At 45.6% G+C, this 17,750-nt stretch overlaps 1 long non-coding RNA gene across 1 annotated transcript; it reads right to left on the bottom strand.

Moving 5' to 3' along the window:
* Nucleotides 1-12,891: 12,891 nt before the first annotated feature.
* Nucleotides 12,892-16,838, bottom strand: LOC128916144 (uncharacterized). The gene is made up of 6 exons (XR_008468852.1): nucleotides 16,756-16,838; nucleotides 16,262-16,362; nucleotides 15,794-15,829; nucleotides 15,655-15,717; nucleotides 15,271-15,450; nucleotides 12,892-13,043 (listed from the first exon to the last, which is right to left on the bottom strand). It is a non-coding gene; the product is annotated as an uncharacterized LOC128916144 (long non-coding RNA).
* Nucleotides 16,839-17,750: the final 912 nt, after the last annotated feature.

Genomic DNA, 17,750 nt, shown 5'->3' on the forward strand with positions numbered 1-17,750 from the left:
TACACACCTGGGCAGGGTAGCCCCAAGCCAAACAAACACAGACTGATGCTACACAGAACACTACGAATGACACGCCTCAAGGATGAGAGAAAACTCTCAGCAAGAAGGATGACACCGGGACCAAAGTCACCGTCAGGCAAGACGACTTGCGGCACTGTGATGGTGACAATGTGAAGAGGCTCCACAGAACCCCCTGAAACAAAGTGAAGAACTTCACCGTTTCTGAGAAGGGACTGTTGAGCCTGACAAGATGGATGTGCAGGAAGCCTAGCTTCAAGACCTAAGAACGTAACGACACAGGAAAGAAGCCCCAGTCGCTGAAGTGGGCCATCCAGAAAGTTCCAAGACGCAAGACCGATGCACACTTTAAGATGCTAATGCAAGAGGAGAGGCAGACAGTTGGTGCTATGCCCACGGGTGCAGGCGTTTGATACCATAAGGATGGCGCCCGATGCACATTCCGTGCTCCTGAAGCTTAAAGATGATCGAGACCCAAAAAAAGGTCTAGGATGCAAGACACAGACAACACAAACGACACGACCACACACACAGGCTGGAACTGCCCTGCCCAGGATGCGCTAACATCACACTGGTCAGTTAGCTACTTCATTTACCCGCCCAAAGGACACTGTGCCCCAGAACAGCCCTCCCCACTACACTAACGTCAAAGACCCCATTACACAATTGTCAGCCTCCACCCCTCTCCGGTGCTGGTCTCTCAACTTAGCTTTTGGAGGGCTAGCATCTGATTCCATCCTTGACATAGTCCACAAAACACAACCATCCGACACGTTCCTGCGGTCACCAGCTTACTCCTCTTCCTCTGCAAAAGGAAGAGAAAAAGTAATCACAAAAGCAGCCACAACACCAGCAATAAGCATCCCGAGAGGAGATGCCGACCTCCTCCACAAAACCCCTCAGCCTCCTGAACGCTGACACAGCCTGATTGCCTGCTCTGCACCGATTCTAGAGTCAGATGCTGCAGCAACAGTTATTCACAGCACCTAAGATACCAAGAAACACAACATCTGCACTGCGCTTCTGCCAAACCACCAGTCCCGTGCTCCTCCTCGATGCTATCTGTCTTGCCTCAAATGCGAGAGCCTAGAGCAGACTAGATACCATCGACAACCAAACCCAATTACAAAACTGTTTGAGAAAGACACATGAACCCGCCTCCCTTTCCTAGCCATCCCCTAATGCCAAAACTTTAGAGACTCCCTCCCTTCTCCTGAACCGTCAGGGAAGGAGGCCCACTGCTTCCCCACAACTCCTGCCCCCTATTTTCCAACTGCTCCTCGGGACCTACTCTTCTGAGCCCTGCCCTGTGTTTGGCAGGCACCTCCTGTCTTCTGCCTTCACAGAGACTCCGGGCTCTGCTACAGACCCGGAAAGCCAGGAAAACTGTTACAGAAGCTACCGGTAGCCTCCTGCAATTTGCAAAAGGTTCAGGGCCACCGTGATACCCTGCGTGCTCTGGGGGGGAATGATGAGCCATCCCTACTGTTACATCCCTGCTGCTTTCTCAAAACAAATAAACTCAATATATAGATACATATAAGACACTCACCCTAAATCCTGCTCCCATATCTTGTAATGTACCTGATTAAGACTAATAAAAACACCAACTAACATAGCGTACATCAAAATTGGAAAAAGATACAAAATTTTATCTTCAATGAAGTCAGAAGTTACAGTAAAACACACATCACCTGCCATAAGCAAAAAAACCCAACACATACTATTAAACCATTTAAACAAACTAAATGCTCCCTACAAAACTAGAAATATGAAAAAAAAAAAGAGAAACAACGTATAACTACACTTTGTATGGCAACCACCCTTACATTGAAAAGTCTTACCTCTGATGTCTTACCTATACTAGTTTAAACGCTAAAACAAGCCTTCCCGAACAGCTGAACCCGAACAGCTGAACCAGCTCCAAAACAACACTTAAGAAGCTCCAGAGCTCTAACCCTGGAAAAGACCAGCAGCAGAATGAGCTCCTGACCTGAAGCTGTGGCTCATATACCCCAGGCCCCGCCTGTGGCCCTCAGGCCCCGCCCACCACCTTTCCCACAGTCCCCTGGGTAAAGGGTGGGGCAAAACCCCAGAGGCATAAAAGCAGCTGAAGGTGCATCAGGCAGTGTTATTTGCTTTAATTTTACCATCTATGAAGTAGTGAAGAGTAAGAATAACCCTTGCTAGAAAAAGCATTATCTGTTCCTCCTTTGCAGCTACATCTATCGCATCAACAATGTGTCCAGGTAAGCAATTTAATTATTTTTTTATGGAACATAGATAGAAAAAGATAAACATCAGACTTATCTCTATAGCAAAGTAGTTTATTCAATGCAATAACAACATTATCGTTAAAACTTATGTACTTGAGTGTCCTTCAAAAAAAAATACAAACCCAAACACAATATATTACTATGGGGTCATTCCTTATTTCTAGCGAGACCATGTGTACTACTGAACTCCTGCCAGAACCCCTTTTTGGATGGGAGCAAGTAACAAAATGGAATCTATAAGAAAACCTTCTCAAAAACATTTTCCTCTGTGAAATAAGTTACTTACTGTAAATTGCTGGCAATTTAAAGTCATATTGATGATCTTTTTGACTTTTTACTCAACAGTGCTACTTGAGTCCCAAAATACAGAAAGCAATAAAAAAGCATGGAAATACAAGTCATGTATTTCCTGAACCTGCATAAAGCACCCTAATTAACATCTAAGTAGCTAGAACAAAAACAAATAGTAAAAGGCAGCAAAAATCATTATAGCGGACATATTGATAGAAGTAGAGGAAGGCGAGGAGATCTGAGACTACGGTAGACATCTTTAGAAACCCAATACAAAGTAGAAAGATATTATAACACAGAAACCAAACACAAGGCTCAAGAGCACATAGATGACTTTGGAAAAAGTTCTCGCAGAAAGAGGTGTTATCGCATAGATTAGAGAGGTCGTGAAGGAGCCAGAGAAACTAAGTATATCTTAGTATGCGATGAGATCAACAGGGAATCGAGCAAAGTATGATTGTCCTCAGGGAACTGACTTTAGGCGCACCAAAAGGAAGAAAGAACAGAAAGACCGATGGGGTTAACAGTTGCGAACTCGGGAAAGGTTCTGAAGGGAAAAAAGGGGTGCAAAGTGTGCTCCAGAGCTAAAATGAGATTCTGGTGCGTAAGGGATTGTCATGGTTTTGACTGGATTGGCCAATCAGAACAACAGATGGCCCTTCCCCCCCCTCTCCTCAGAGAAGAGAGGAAGAGATAAGGAGATTTACAAGTTTAGAAAAAGAACTAACCTACTTCAATGAAAATAATAATAAATAAGAGAACAGTAAATAATAATAGAATAATAAAAATTAAAGAAAAAAGTATACAATATATATAAAACCGTATCGAGCTCCCAGGATGACGATCGCATCACCAGCAGACACAGGGAAAGTCCCAGACTGGAGTCAGCAATGGACAGGAGATGAATTCCGCAACTAGAGTCAGGAGTGCTTGAATCGGGATCAAAGGCAGACGAACAGACAGGGTCCTCCTCAGATGTTGGCCATTGAAGAAAGAGCGAGCCAGAGCAGCATTGCCCCTTTGATCCCTCAGCTTTTATACTGAGCGTGATACAGATGGAATGGAATACCCTATTGGTCAGTTTTGGGTCACCTGTCCCCTCTGCTCCTCCCTGCAGGTGTGACCCCTCTATGCTTCTCGGCTTCCAACCCTCTAATGGGGCAAGCAGCGAAGTTAGCTGACCGTGGTTGTTATAGCAATAAGTATAAGCAAGAGCCTCTGTGCGCACCATTCCTTGGTATAATCAAGTCTTATCACTCTGAGACTGACCAGTGTCTGAACAACATGCTGTTAATTTCAGACTTTAGTCAGTTAGAAGAGGCCCAGCTAAAAAGTAAAATTACAAATCAGAAAATTGGTTCTGTTTTACCTCAAACCAGGACAGGGATGTCTTGCGAGAGCTCGGCGATGGTAGAGGACAAGTCCCCGCCCGAGAGACCGAATAAGCCTCACAGATAACAAGACAGAACTCTGAAGGGAATTTTGACAAAGTACAGATGACGTCAGGGGACAGAATAGAGACATCCTAAACATCAAAGAAGAAGTTAAGGGTGCTCTGAAGAGCACAAAAAGCCAAAATCAAAAGGGAGCTGAAGTGCTGTGGAGTATAAGAAAGGACTCAGAAGACAAGGCTTTAAGAAGCGGAGGCGTTCTGAGGGGGTAGGGTAGGAAAAAAGGCTCGGACACGCAGCAAGGGTTTAGGAGCCTCAGGAGCGGGTATGGACAAACTACAGATGAATGAGTGAGAGCAGAACTCAATGGAGACACCCTCGATGGTAGAGAGAAAGATGAAGGGGTGCCACGGAGCAAAGAAACACGGGAGGCTCTGATGGAACAAAAGAGAGTGAAAGGGAGATAAAATGCTATGAGGAACTGTGGAGTTCGAGAAAGGTCTCAGGAGGCTTGGTGAGGGTGAAAAAAAGGGGCATCGAGGGGTGCTGATAGACAAAAGAAGGCTGGGAGGAGGACTAGGAGGAACTCGGATGATCATCTGAGGGGAGTACGGATGTTCCTGGGTGGCTGGAGACGAAATACGGGAATCCTAGGTAACATAGAGAAACACATGAGTGCGCTACATCTCAAAGATGGACCCACCTAAAATGCTATGAGATGCATGCCGGTCGCCGGGAAACTCCCGAGGGGCATCGTGACTGGGAGAAGAAGAGTCCCTATGGAGCCAGAGAGACATAAAAATGACAAGGAACATGATGATTAAATCTGGAGGGGATCTAGAGTGAGTAAATGTTGCCTTGGAGGCCAGGGAACTAATAGCTGCATGGCTATAAGGAGGAGAGGACAGAAGAACAGGGTTGGGTGTTGAAGAACAGCCCAGAAGACCCTCCTGCCTACCAGTGACATTCAGACTGGAACCCCTTGCTTCCTGAACTCCTTCTCAGGGAGGAGTCTAGGTGCGGCTGGATCCAGTCTTAGCCTCCGACTGTAAAGAACGGTTCTGCAAGAAGTTTGTCACAGACTTGGTTTAATATGGCTCGAGCCGAGGGACCCCCTCGATACTTTTCCTGTGCTTTGTGAAGTCTCACAATCTATGACATAAGCTATTCGTGCCCGTGTTCACGTGACAAGCGCGTCTCTTCTCCGATTGAATTGTTCAGCCCTTACATGTCCTCTTTGAGGACTGGAGTTTTGATGCAAGGGCTTTTACCCTCTTACTTGGTTTTCTGATCTCTTTGTCCCATCTCGCACCTGTATCTCATCCTTCTGCTGACTCAGGATAGAAAGGTCCCTTTTCTTAGTTTCCAAGAATTAGAGTTCCCTTTCCTTTGATCATAACGGTCGCTTAAATTTGTAATGTTAAGCATACACTCTTCATTAATATTACTTATACAATTTCATTGTGTTAGTTAAGTTCCAGTATATCAAATTCAAACACAACCACTATCCACCCTTCTTGGACTAAGGAGGAGTGCAGCCAAAGTCTGCTATGCTGCCAGGTTACATATTGCAGCCCAAGGCTCCGGCAGGTCTAAGCAAGACTTCAGTGTGTGACACTGTGTCACGTATACGGACTTGGGAAGCCTTCCGAGGGAAAGAGAGGGGTGTGCGAAGTCCATGACAAAGCTGAATATGTGCTAAGGGTAACCTCGGAGGCATCTATAGCTGTTGTGGGTTCAGGGTCCTGAATGGGCCATAGGGACGGAAGAAGGTGCAGGGACACGAGGAGGAAAGTGGAGGGGGGTGGTGGAACGGAGTGCAGATGTCCTCAGGAGGCTGGGGACCAAATGGAAGCATCCTAGATGGCGCAGAGGGTGATAACGTGGCTCTTAGGCACAAACACAGCTGAGGACAGGTTTCTGAGAGAAGGAGCTCAGACATAAAATTTTATAAGTCACAGGAATTAAGAAAAAAAGAAAAAACTGGAGAATAGAAATGGTGAACTCAAAACACTTAGAAAGAAAATCAAAAAAAAGAGGGCACTAAGGAAAGACAAGAAACAATTAAAAATAAAGACAGCAAAGGAGATAAGTGTAAAGAGAAAATCTTAAAAGCGTCCGTGATTAAAGGAGCAAGGAAACAAATTACAGAATAACAATGGCAAACTAAATCAGAGACGTAGAAAAAAAATTAAAAAGCAACAACGTTAAGGAAAGACAGTAAATAATTTTAAAGTGACAGCAAAGAGAACAAAGGTATACATAGCAAGAACACTGAAAAAGCAGTAGCTGGTAGAGTAAATAAAGAGAAATAGTTCAAAATAGGGACGGCGAACAAAGACAGATGTAGAAAGACAATTTTAAATGCAACAGCAGAAAGGAAAGACAAGTAATGATTCAATGAAAAGATAAGCCATAAAGACAACAAACACAAGACAAAAAAACCAAAATTTAAGAAGTGATGGGGATTGGGGAAACAAAACAAAATAATTAGGAAACACAGACGGCAAACTGCAATGGAGATGTAGAAAGAAAATTTTAAAAAGCCTCTGCATTAAAGAAATAAGAAAACAGTTAAAAATATACCCAGCGCACCAGATAAAAATGGACAAAAAGAACCTTTTAAAAGCAAGACTGATTACAGAAAGAAAGGAAAAAAATTAAAAACATAGCAAGAGCAAAATAAATAAAAAAGTGTAAACGCAAAGGAGTACAAGACCGATACAGAACAAGCAAAAATTGATACTGGCAGCTTCATAAAAGTAGACACAGAATTTTTAAAGCGAGGGGGTAAGAGAAAGACAGGAAAAATTAAAAGGTGAAAATGGCAAACTAGATAAAAGTTGATAGAAAGAAAATTTAAAAGACAAACAGATTAAGAAAACAGGGAGCAAAAAAAATAGGGTCAAACTGAATAAATAAAGACAAAGAAACAAAATTGGAAAAGTAACAAAGTAGAGGACAAGCAAGAAGAATTAAAAAACACAGACAGGGATCTGGGTAAATGGAAACACAGAAAGAAGATTTGGAAAGCAATGGGGTACTGGCCATACAGGTAGGTAGCAATTTAAATAGCAGGAGGTGGAGTCAGACTGACAGCCACAGAGAAAGGACACTGGAAGAGGGATGCGGGGTGGGGCAGAGGGAGTCACTGGAAATAGAGACGGGTTGCTGGGTAGAGGGAGACCTACAAATGCAAATTTCACAAGGAATAGCAAAGAAGGCAGTGTGGGAAGAATGAAATAATAGTGGATGGGGAGCTGGAAATGCAGAGGCACAGAAAGGAAACGGAGAAGGGGAGAAAGAACATGCTGGCATTAAGCAAAAGAGCAAAAAGCTTTGGGGAGCCAGAAGCCAGGACAAGCAAGGCAGCAGGCAGAGATCAGAAGAGGCATGGCAGGGAAAGGCCTGCACATGCACAAGAGGGCACACAACTCACCGCAGCTCCTGGCACGTGTGGGAGACCTTCCCTGCTCACAGGCTTCTCTCTCTGCCCCTTCATCCTCTGTGGTGCTGGCAGCCTGACCCTTGCCCACCTAGGAGCGGGCAGGGGGTGCCTTGATGCTCTTGTCCCATGAGGCTCACGAGGGCAGCCGACGCGGCAGCGAGCCCCCGGCACTCTGTGCTGGTGGTACCTTCGGTCAGGTATGGCTGAGAGGGATCCTTCCTTGCTGCGGGGACCGTCCCTTCCTGGCTGGAGGCACCTGCCTGTCAGAACCCCCTTCGTTTGACTCCTCAGTCAGCGCTGGCAGGCAGCTGTGCCCAGGCAGCCCCCTTGGAAGCTAGAGGCCCTTGGCAAAGCAGACCCATCCCCAGGCAGCCTTTCTTTTTGAGCCCTTGGCCCGGCCCATGCTCACCTCATGGGTCCCACCTAGGCTGCCTCAGCCCCAGCTGGAGCTTGCTGGGAAGAGGGGCCATTGCCAAAGCCCCACAGCACATCACCCCCTCCCCTGAGCCTCTCCCTGACCACCAGCTCTGCATCTTCTTCCTAGATGCTCTCCCTCCGCTTTTAGGGGGAACGCCATGTGACACACACCACCCACCCCACAACAAGGTCTTGTTTTGACTTAGAAATACCTTCCAGAGTAACACTACAACCTGCCGTTAAAAAAAAAAAACACCACACAACAACACAAAAAAACCACAAAACCACAAACTTTACACCCCACACAAAATAACACTCGAACTGAGAAGATGAATGCACAGGAAGCCTGGCTTCAAGACCTAAGATTTTAAGGATGCAGAGAAGAAGTCTCAGTCACTGAAAATGGATGGCTAGAGAAGAGAACGCATTTAGAAACACACACACAGTGATTCAACAAAGGTAGAAGTGCACGTGACAGCGCTTCACCAGATTCCATGGCCACGTACCCCGGATTATTTATTGCCTAGGGGCCAGGGTCAGATGAGCTGTCGGGGAGACCCTCCCCTTGAGTCACGAGGCTCAGAAAGGACCCCTTTGCTTTCTAAACTCCTTCTCCGAGAGGAGTCTAGGTGCGGCTGGATCCAATTCCTAGCCCCGGACTTGGGCAACCATTTCCCTCTAAAGGATTATATCTGTGCAATCAACCCTTTACATCGCTCAGCTAAGATTGCAAAGTTCTGCATGCTATTAGTCACTTACCCGGATTCTGCTGCGGCAAGGCATCTCTCAGCCTCGAGGAGCGGAACCTTACGAGAGCATCCCCGCTCAAGCGGAGGTGGTGGCAAATAGGCCGCTGCCGGGCAGGAAGGCTCCAAGGGCTCTTGTCCTGTCCACTATTTATAGAGGCAGCTAATTGACTTGTAGTCATATCAGCCTGGGAAAAAAATGTCTCAGTCCCCACTCCAGACGGTGTGTTGATTCTGTTGCCTGCGGGGAGGGGAGAAAAGGGGGCTGGGGGGGTGAGGGGGTGGGAAACAGGGCGGGAGGAGGGGACTGCACCACCACACCGATCAAACAAAGAACAGCCAGTTCAATAATTCACAATACAGTGCAGTACAACCCCAGACAGTCTAAAACAGTCGAAACAATGATAGACCAATAAAATGCAAGACGTAACACAACACACGGCAGCACAAGGCAATACGCAGCCAAATTAAGAACAACCGATCAACACACCCATGATACGGTGCCGTCCTACGACAGAATGTTTACAGCGACCGTCAAAACAACGATGGGGCAATGCAATGCAATGCATAACACACTACAGGACCATACGATGGAACACACAACCAAAGAACTAATCAGAAACTCACAATACAGTGCAGTACAATCCCAGAAAATCTAAAATAACAAGCGAGACTACATCGTCAGGGCAATACAATGCAAGACAAAGTTATCCAGGGCAGTACAGCGCCATACACAATCAAATAAAGAACCGACAATGAAAGAATTCACAGTACAGTGCCATACAATGGCAGACTATCTATCAGATGTCAGTCGAGACAATGACAGAGCAATACAACGCAACGTGTAACACGATACGGGGCGCTACAAGACACTACACAGTCAAAGAAGCAACAACCTATTAAAGATGTCACAATACAGTGCAGTCCTATGACAGAATGTATAAAATGACCGTCTAGACAATGACAGGGCAATACAACCCAAGAGAAAACACAGGGCACTACAAGGCAAAACACACTCAGATAAACAACAACCCCTTAAAAAAAAACCCACAATACAGTGCAGCACCCTGCCAGAATATATCACGTGTCACTGAGGACAATTACATGGCAATACAATGCCAAACGTAACACAACACGGGGCAGTACCATGCAAAACAGAATTAAAGAAAGAACAACCTGTCAAAACCCCAACGTACAGGGCAGCACTATCCCACGGAGCATCAGGTGGCGGTCGAGACAGTTACAGGACAACAGAATCCGAGACGTAACGTTAGACAGCGCAATACAGTGCAATAGTCAGTCAAATAAACAACCGAGGAAGGGACCCACAATACTGTGCGTTACAACACCACTAGATGTGAGACAGCAGGCAAGATAACAGAGCAATACAATGCACAACGTAAGACAATAGAGGACAGTATAATGCTAAGACGCATCAGATGGCAGTGAAAACAATGATGCGGCAATACAACTCGAGACCCAACACAAAGGCGGTAACACGGCAATACACGGTCAAAGAAAGAACACCCGGTAAAACCACCACAATACAGATGGCTACTATCCCAGAGCGTCTACAATGACAATGAAGAGAACAACAGCGCAATACAACGCAAGATAGAACACCATACATGGCACTACAAGGCAATACGCAGCCAAATAAAGAACAAATGTTTAGAAAAAACAGAAGACCAAGTGGTACACGCCGGAACGGATAAGATGGCAGTCAGGGTGATTACAGGGCAATACAATGCAAGACAAAATACAACACGGGGCAGGACGAGGCAATAGGTAGTCAAATAATGAACCGCCGATTGAAAACCCACAGACGAGTGCGCTGCAATCCTGGTCGCAGATGGCACTCGATAAAATGACTGAGCAACAGAATCCAAGACATAACATTATAGGGGGCATTATAATGCAATATGCAGTCAAACAGAGAACAACCCATTACAAAACTGACGAGACAGTTGTGGAATAAATACTAAATTGGCTAAAAAATACAAAAGTACAGCATTGTTCACACATTAAGGAAAAGTATAAAATCAAGAGGCTTCTGAGGTAGAAAATAGCCGCAGCTGGCATGAAGGACACAACATCTGTGGTTCCCTGATAAGCTACATGAGGTACGGGACGGGATGCAATTATTCCGTGGCTTTACCTTATGATGTATAGCGGATACAGGAATGGGATGATATCATGAAACAGATAAGCTGCCAATTAGCTGCCCACTAGATGCTCAGAGCCAACATTTTGTCAAATTTTGATGAAATGCTGTCCTTTGTGCGAACTTTGCTCATTATAATGTCATTATAATACCAAAACACACCTCCATCCCAAGGCTACCCGCCTCCAAGGTGCGACCACTCCTTCTTGAGTCTGCGCCCTGAATTTCTCGTAAACTATACCTTTAATTGTGAAGCGAGAGAAATTTACACCAATCATGATAAAAGCATGTATGACTAAAGTCACTCAAACTCCACCTTGAAGATAACAAATAGTATAAAAATAGCCCAAGAGAGGGGGGATACCCAGGGAAGACACCATCATAAAGAATTACATCACTGACTTCTGGGATCAGTCGACGGGCTGAGCCTCTCTTCCCCCCCATAGGGACGCCTTTGGGTAAGGCTTAGATTATACCGAGTGCTTCCTCGGGAAACTTAGAAATTTCTCTAGAGACTCTCTTTTTCTACATTTAAAGCCAGGCTGTATCGTTTATAACTTTGTCACGCGTTTTGTATATGTAACAATACTTTCATTTGCACGTGCTTTGCAGACAGTGTATTTATCACCGGCAATCCTAAGAACCTATATATCTGTTGTTTAAATAAACTGCACTTTTTTAAGTAACTAGTCGTTTTGGTTTCTCACTGAACGCGACCAAAGACTCGAGAGTGGCCGTGCTAGTTCAGGAGCACGACTAGACAGAAGGTGCAGTCCACTATTAGTGTATCCACATCGTAATAGTTTAATACATATTAAACGCAATTGGACTGATAGTGCTGAATTGGGCATCACTCAGAATTTAAACCTAGCCGCACCTAGCCTCCCACCTCGGTGAGGAGTGTTAGAACGCAAGGGGGTTTATCTTCTGCTAAAACCGCTTTGCCCCTTTTCACGCAACAACAGTGCACTACAATGAGAGAATATATCAATCAAGACGGTTCCAGAGCAATACACTGCAAGACCTAACAGTATACCAGGCGGTACAATCCGATACACGGTGAAATAAAAAGAAAACGACTCTAGAACTGCACGGTCTTGAGAATTTTTTAACACAATGGCTGAAATGACAATCAAAACAACGACAGGGTAACACAACACAAGACATAGCACTATATGGGTCAGTACAACCCGATACCCAGTCAAATAAACAGCAAACAATTATAGGACTGCACGGGATTGAGAATTGTTTAACGAATACACAGTTAAATAAACAACAGCCAGTTGTAGGACTGCAGTGGACTGTGAAATTTTTAAACACAAAGTCTAAAATCACAAACATGACAATGACAGGACAATACAATGCAAGACGTAACAGTGTACATGGCAGTACAATGCAATACACCGTCAAATAAAAAACAGCTGATGAAGGAAGTGACAATACAGTGGCATACAATGGCAGAATAGATCAGATGACCGTCGAGACAACAACAGAGCGGTACAACGCAAGATGTAACACCATATGGGGCACTACAAGGCAATACGCAACGAAACAACAACCCATGAAAGACATCACAATACAGTCCAGTCCTAGGACAGAATCTCTCAAGTGACCGTCAAGACGACAGGGCAATACAATGCAAGACATAACACAATATGGGGCCAGACAAGGCAATACACGGTTGTGGCAGGCGGAGCAATTAACTTTACTCCTAAGAGAAAAGTAGAGAAACATTTAGAAACATCAACACAGTGATTCAACAAAGGCAACAGCGCATGTGACGGCACTTCACCAGATTATTTACAGCATAGAAGCCAGGGTCACACTAGCTGTTAGGGAAACCCTCCCGTTGAGTCACGAGGCTCGGAAAGGACCCCCTTGCTTTCTAAACTCCTTCTCGGAGAGGAGCCTAGGCGCGGCTGGATCTAATCCTTGCCCCGGACTTGGGCAACCATTTACCTCTAAAGGATTTTAGCTGCGGCATCAATCCATTATATCACTGAGCTAAATCGCGAAGTTTGGCATGCTATTAGTCACTTACCCAGAATCTGTTATGGCAAGTCGTCTCTCAGCCTTGAAGACCAGAACCTTAAGCGAGTGTCCCCGCTCAAGGGGAGATGCTGGCGAACAGGCCGCTGCGTTGCAAGAGAGCTCAAAGGGCTCTTGGTCTGTCCACTAGTTATATAGCAAGCTAACTGACTCATAGTGCTTTGACTCTGTTGCCAGCCATCCCACAAAGTTCAAGTGACACTTGTAGCAACTCTCGCTGGTCGTTATAGCTTGAGCAGCAGCCTGGAGGAAAAAGGGGGGGTCACATCGCAACAGTGGTCAAATAACAAACAACTGGTTAGATATTGCACAATACAGTGCCAGACAGTCTAAAATAACCGGCAAGACAACGACAGGGCAATACAATGCAAGACCTAACGTTACACAGGGCGGTACAAGGCAACATACAATCAAATAAAGAACAGCCAATGAAGGAATTGACAGTAGAGCGCCATACAATGGTAGAATATATCAGAGGTCAGTCACCACAATGACAGAGCAATAGAAGGCAAGACGTAACTTGATATGGGGCGCTACCAGGCAATACACAGTCAGAGAAACAACAACCCATTAAAGAAGTCACAATACAGTGCAGTCCTAGGGCAGAATGCGTAACATGACCGTCAAGACAGTGACAGAGCAATACAATGCAAGACACAACACAATACGAGGCAGTAACAAGGCAATACACAGCCAGATAAAGAACAACCGATTAAAAAACCCAGAATATGTTGAAGTGTAATACTAGAATAGATCAGAAGGCAGTCAAGACTAAAATGGGGCAATATAACATGAGATGTAACACAATAGAGGGCGGTACAAGGCATTACACAGTCAAAAAACAACCACTTAAAAAAACACAATACAGTGTGGTACGATGCCAGAATACATCACATAGCAGTCAAGAGCATGATGGGGCAACACGATGCGAAACCAATAACCGAGCCAGGCAGAGCAATACTACTTCAAATACACAAGAACATAATACGGAACCGAATTCTTAAGCGTACGATGCAAGACCATCTCAAATGGCAGTTGAGGAAATTACTGAGCGACGTAATGCAAAAACAACACACTGCCTGGCAATGCAGTATGTGGTCAGATACAGAACAATCCGTTCCAGAAACAACATATCGAACAGTACAACTCCACAGTCTCAGATGGCAGTCAAGACATATACAGAGCAATACCATGCAAGATGTAACACAATGCAGGGCAATACGATAAAACACATAGGGTAACTTAAAAATGAATCAAAAAACCCGTAATACAGTGCTTACAATGGCAGACAATCTCAGATGGCGGTCGAGACAATTACAGGGCAATACAACGCAAGACGAAACATGATATGGGGCGGTACCCTGCAAAACCATCCCCGATGGCGATCACGGAAAATTAGAGCAATATAAGGCAAAAACAACGCCCTGCCCAACAACACAATATACGGTCACATACAAAACAATCCGTTAAAGAAACAACATACGGAACAATACCATGCGAGATGGTTTCAGATGGCGGTTAAGGAAACTACGTAGTGATGCAATGCAAAACCTAAATAGCACCAAACAATGCAATACAATTTCAAATACACAACCTTCAAATACAAAACAAAATACCTAAGGATACAATGCTAGAGTGTCTCATGTGACAGTCAAAACAGTGACAGACCAAAACGATTCGAGACGTACCGTGATACAGGGCAGAACAACGCAAGACGAGGTCAAAGGAAGAACAACCAAATAAAAATAATCTACCATACTGTGCGGTACAGTGACAATATATCATATTGCAGTCAAGACGATGACCAAGCGAGACGCTGCAAAACCAAAACATGGCCAGGCGAGGCAACAGATTTCAAATATGCAACAATGCAATTCAAAACAAAATATGGAAGGGTACCGTGCCTGATCGTCTCAGATAGCAGTCAAGACAATGACGAAGCGATACGACGCAAAACCGAGATATGGGTAGGCAAAGTGATACAATTTATAGTACAGAATGATGCAACGCCAAACAAAATACAGAACTATATGACGCAACACAGTCCGACCTGGCAGTCAGGACAACTACGGGGCGCTATGATGCAAAACCGATACAGAGCCGGGCAATGCAATACTATTTCAAATACAAAATACAATACAAAACAAAAAATACCTAAGCAGACAATGCGAGACAGTCTCAGACAGCAGCCAAGACAGTTACAGAGCAATGCAAAAACAACACAGAGCCCAGCAATGCAATACAGTCAGATGCAGAACAATCCATCAAAGTAACAATGTAGCGAACGGTACAATGTGACAGACTCAGATTGCAGTCAAGACAATGAATGAGCGATACAGTGTAAGACGTAATGGAATACAGGCGTTACCATGCCGGACCGTCTGAGACAGCAGACGGGAAAACTACAGAGCGATACAATTCCAGACAACACACAATACAAGGCAGTACAATGCAAGATAGTGTCACATACCGTCAGGACAATTACCGCTCCGCTTGCGTGCCTGAAGGGGACCGCTCCTGGACAGCCTGGAGCGCTGTGCTCACTTTTAAATGCCTCACTGCTATTTCCAACCCTGGCCCCTCCCCTCCCCCAGGAAGCTCCACTGCCGGTACCTCAACTTCCCTTTCTGAGGGGCAGGACTCTGGAGACCTGCTCGACAAGAAAAAAAAAAAGATTACCATATGTCAAATCGATGCATCCTGGAGTCACTGAGTTTCCTCTTCATCATCTGCAAAAACAAACAAGGGAACCCCAATTTCCACAAAATGGTGCCATCAGGCACCATCACATCCGTCAACACTAAGTTGTACTGCAATATCCCCCACATCAGATGCACCGTACCCTTCTGCTCACCTGCTCCACACAGATTCCAGATTCGGACGATGCGGCGCTCCCTGGTTCTGGCACCTAAGACAGCTAGACACACAATATTACTGTTGAGCTTACGGGAAACCACCACCCCCATGCGTTACCTCTCTACTACCCAGCTCACCTCAAACGCTCGTCCGGCTCCAGAGGCGTGCAGCACCTGCAAAACCAAAGACAAACACTCCAGTGAGCTGCAATATAGTACTGAGCTATTAGACACCAACGTGTCCACAACCGCCTCACTTGCTGGGACTACTCAGTGGGCGTGCAGCATCACCCCTCTGACCCTGTGTGTCACGCCAACTGAAGAAACTCATGCTGAGATACCGCCCAAAGCCCTACCAAATTCCCATGTCCCACTCCCTCACCTTGCCCGACCATCCTCCCCTGAGGCATGCAACCTGAAGGCTTGCAAACCACCTGTAAAACCCAACTGACATGGGTTGCTTAAAACTTGAAAGTTGCTCCCTCTGAGGAAGATGTGATACTTCAGCCCACCCGCCGCTGCTGACCTTGACTGACTCATCCCCATCCCCACATCCTATGTCATTCATTGCTTCAAAACTTCAAATTGAAAAGAACCAATACATACAGTACTCAAAGCCACATCTTCTCTCTAATACCATGTGCTGATTCACCTTCTTACATTGCTCCCCTCTCCTATGCTGCCCTGCCAAGCTTGTCCCGCTGCATCTGCAAGAACATCAAAGAAATCACCTTGAGGCAGAGCAATAGGGTCATAATAACAAAGTCTTGCACCTTTTACAAATACCACCTAAGATCCAAATACAACCTTACATGAAGAAAATTACAAAAAAAAAATCCGCACAAAAAGCAGCCATACCCTCTTCGACATGAACTCCTCTTCATTACTGCTGTATTACATTTCCAACATGCCTCTGATCTTCCCAAACAACAAAAATGCAAGAGCTGTCCACACAACGTCCCGATGGCTACCCTGAGATAACTCTAACACCTTTGCCCTGATCTACATAGATTCATATAATACATATAGACTCTCCACACGATTCCACCCACCCTGGACACTACGCGCCCGGGCAGGGCAGCCCCGAGCCAAACACTCACAGCTGCAGACAGATGCTACACAGAACACTGCAAATGATGCCACTCAAAGACGAGAGAAAACTCTCATCAAGAAAGATGACAACGGGAGCAAAGTCAGCATTGTGCAAGAAAATCTGGGGGATCGTGACGATGTCAACGTGAAGATGCTCTACGGAACCCCCTGAAACAAAGTGTAGAACATGATAGTACATAATAAGAAGGGACTGTCAACCCCAATAAGATAGACGTGCAGGAAGCCCGGCTTCAAGACCTAAGAACGTAACGATGCAGGGAAGAAGTCCCAGTCGTGGAAGTGGGCCGTGCGGAAACTTCCAAGACGCAAGACTGATGCACGCTTTAAGTTTCTAACGCAAGAAGAGCGGCAGCCAAATGGAGCTACGCCCACAGGTCCGAGCGTTCAAGACCCTAAGGATGAAACCTGATGCCCCACGTCAGGCTCCTGGACCTTAAAGATGATCTCGAGACCCGAAAAAGGGCTAAGATGCAAAACACGGACCATATGAACGACACGACAACAGACACAGGCTGGAACTGCCCCGCCCAGGATGCGCTAACATCATGCCGAACAGTAAACAACATCCTTGACCTGCCCAAAGGAGACCGTGCCCCGGGACAGCCCTCCTCACTACGCTAACATCAAAGCTCCCATTTGGCAATTGTCCACCTGCGCCCCTCTCCAGTGCCTGACTCTCAACTTAGCTTTCGGAGGGCCGGACATCTGAATCCTTCCCTGGTGCTGTCCAGCAAAACCAGCCATCCAATACATTCCCGCTGTCACCAGGTCCCTCCTCTTCCTCTGCAAAAGGAAAAGAAAAAAAAAATCCCAAAAGTAGCCACAGCACCAGCCATAAGCATCCTCAGAGGAGATACCAACCTCTCCCACAACACCCTCAGCCTCACCAACACCTTGGTGTTCCGCTCGCCTGCTCCGTGACGATTCCAGAGTCCAAGGCTGCCGTGATAGTTATTCACGGCACTTAAGATACTAAGAAACA

This window comes from Rissa tridactyla, chromosome 11 (assembly GCF_028500815.1).
Source record: "Rissa tridactyla isolate bRisTri1 chromosome 11, bRisTri1.patW.cur.20221130, whole genome shotgun sequence".
NCBI classification, from domain to species: domain Eukaryota; kingdom Metazoa; phylum Chordata; class Aves; order Charadriiformes; family Laridae; genus Rissa; species Rissa tridactyla.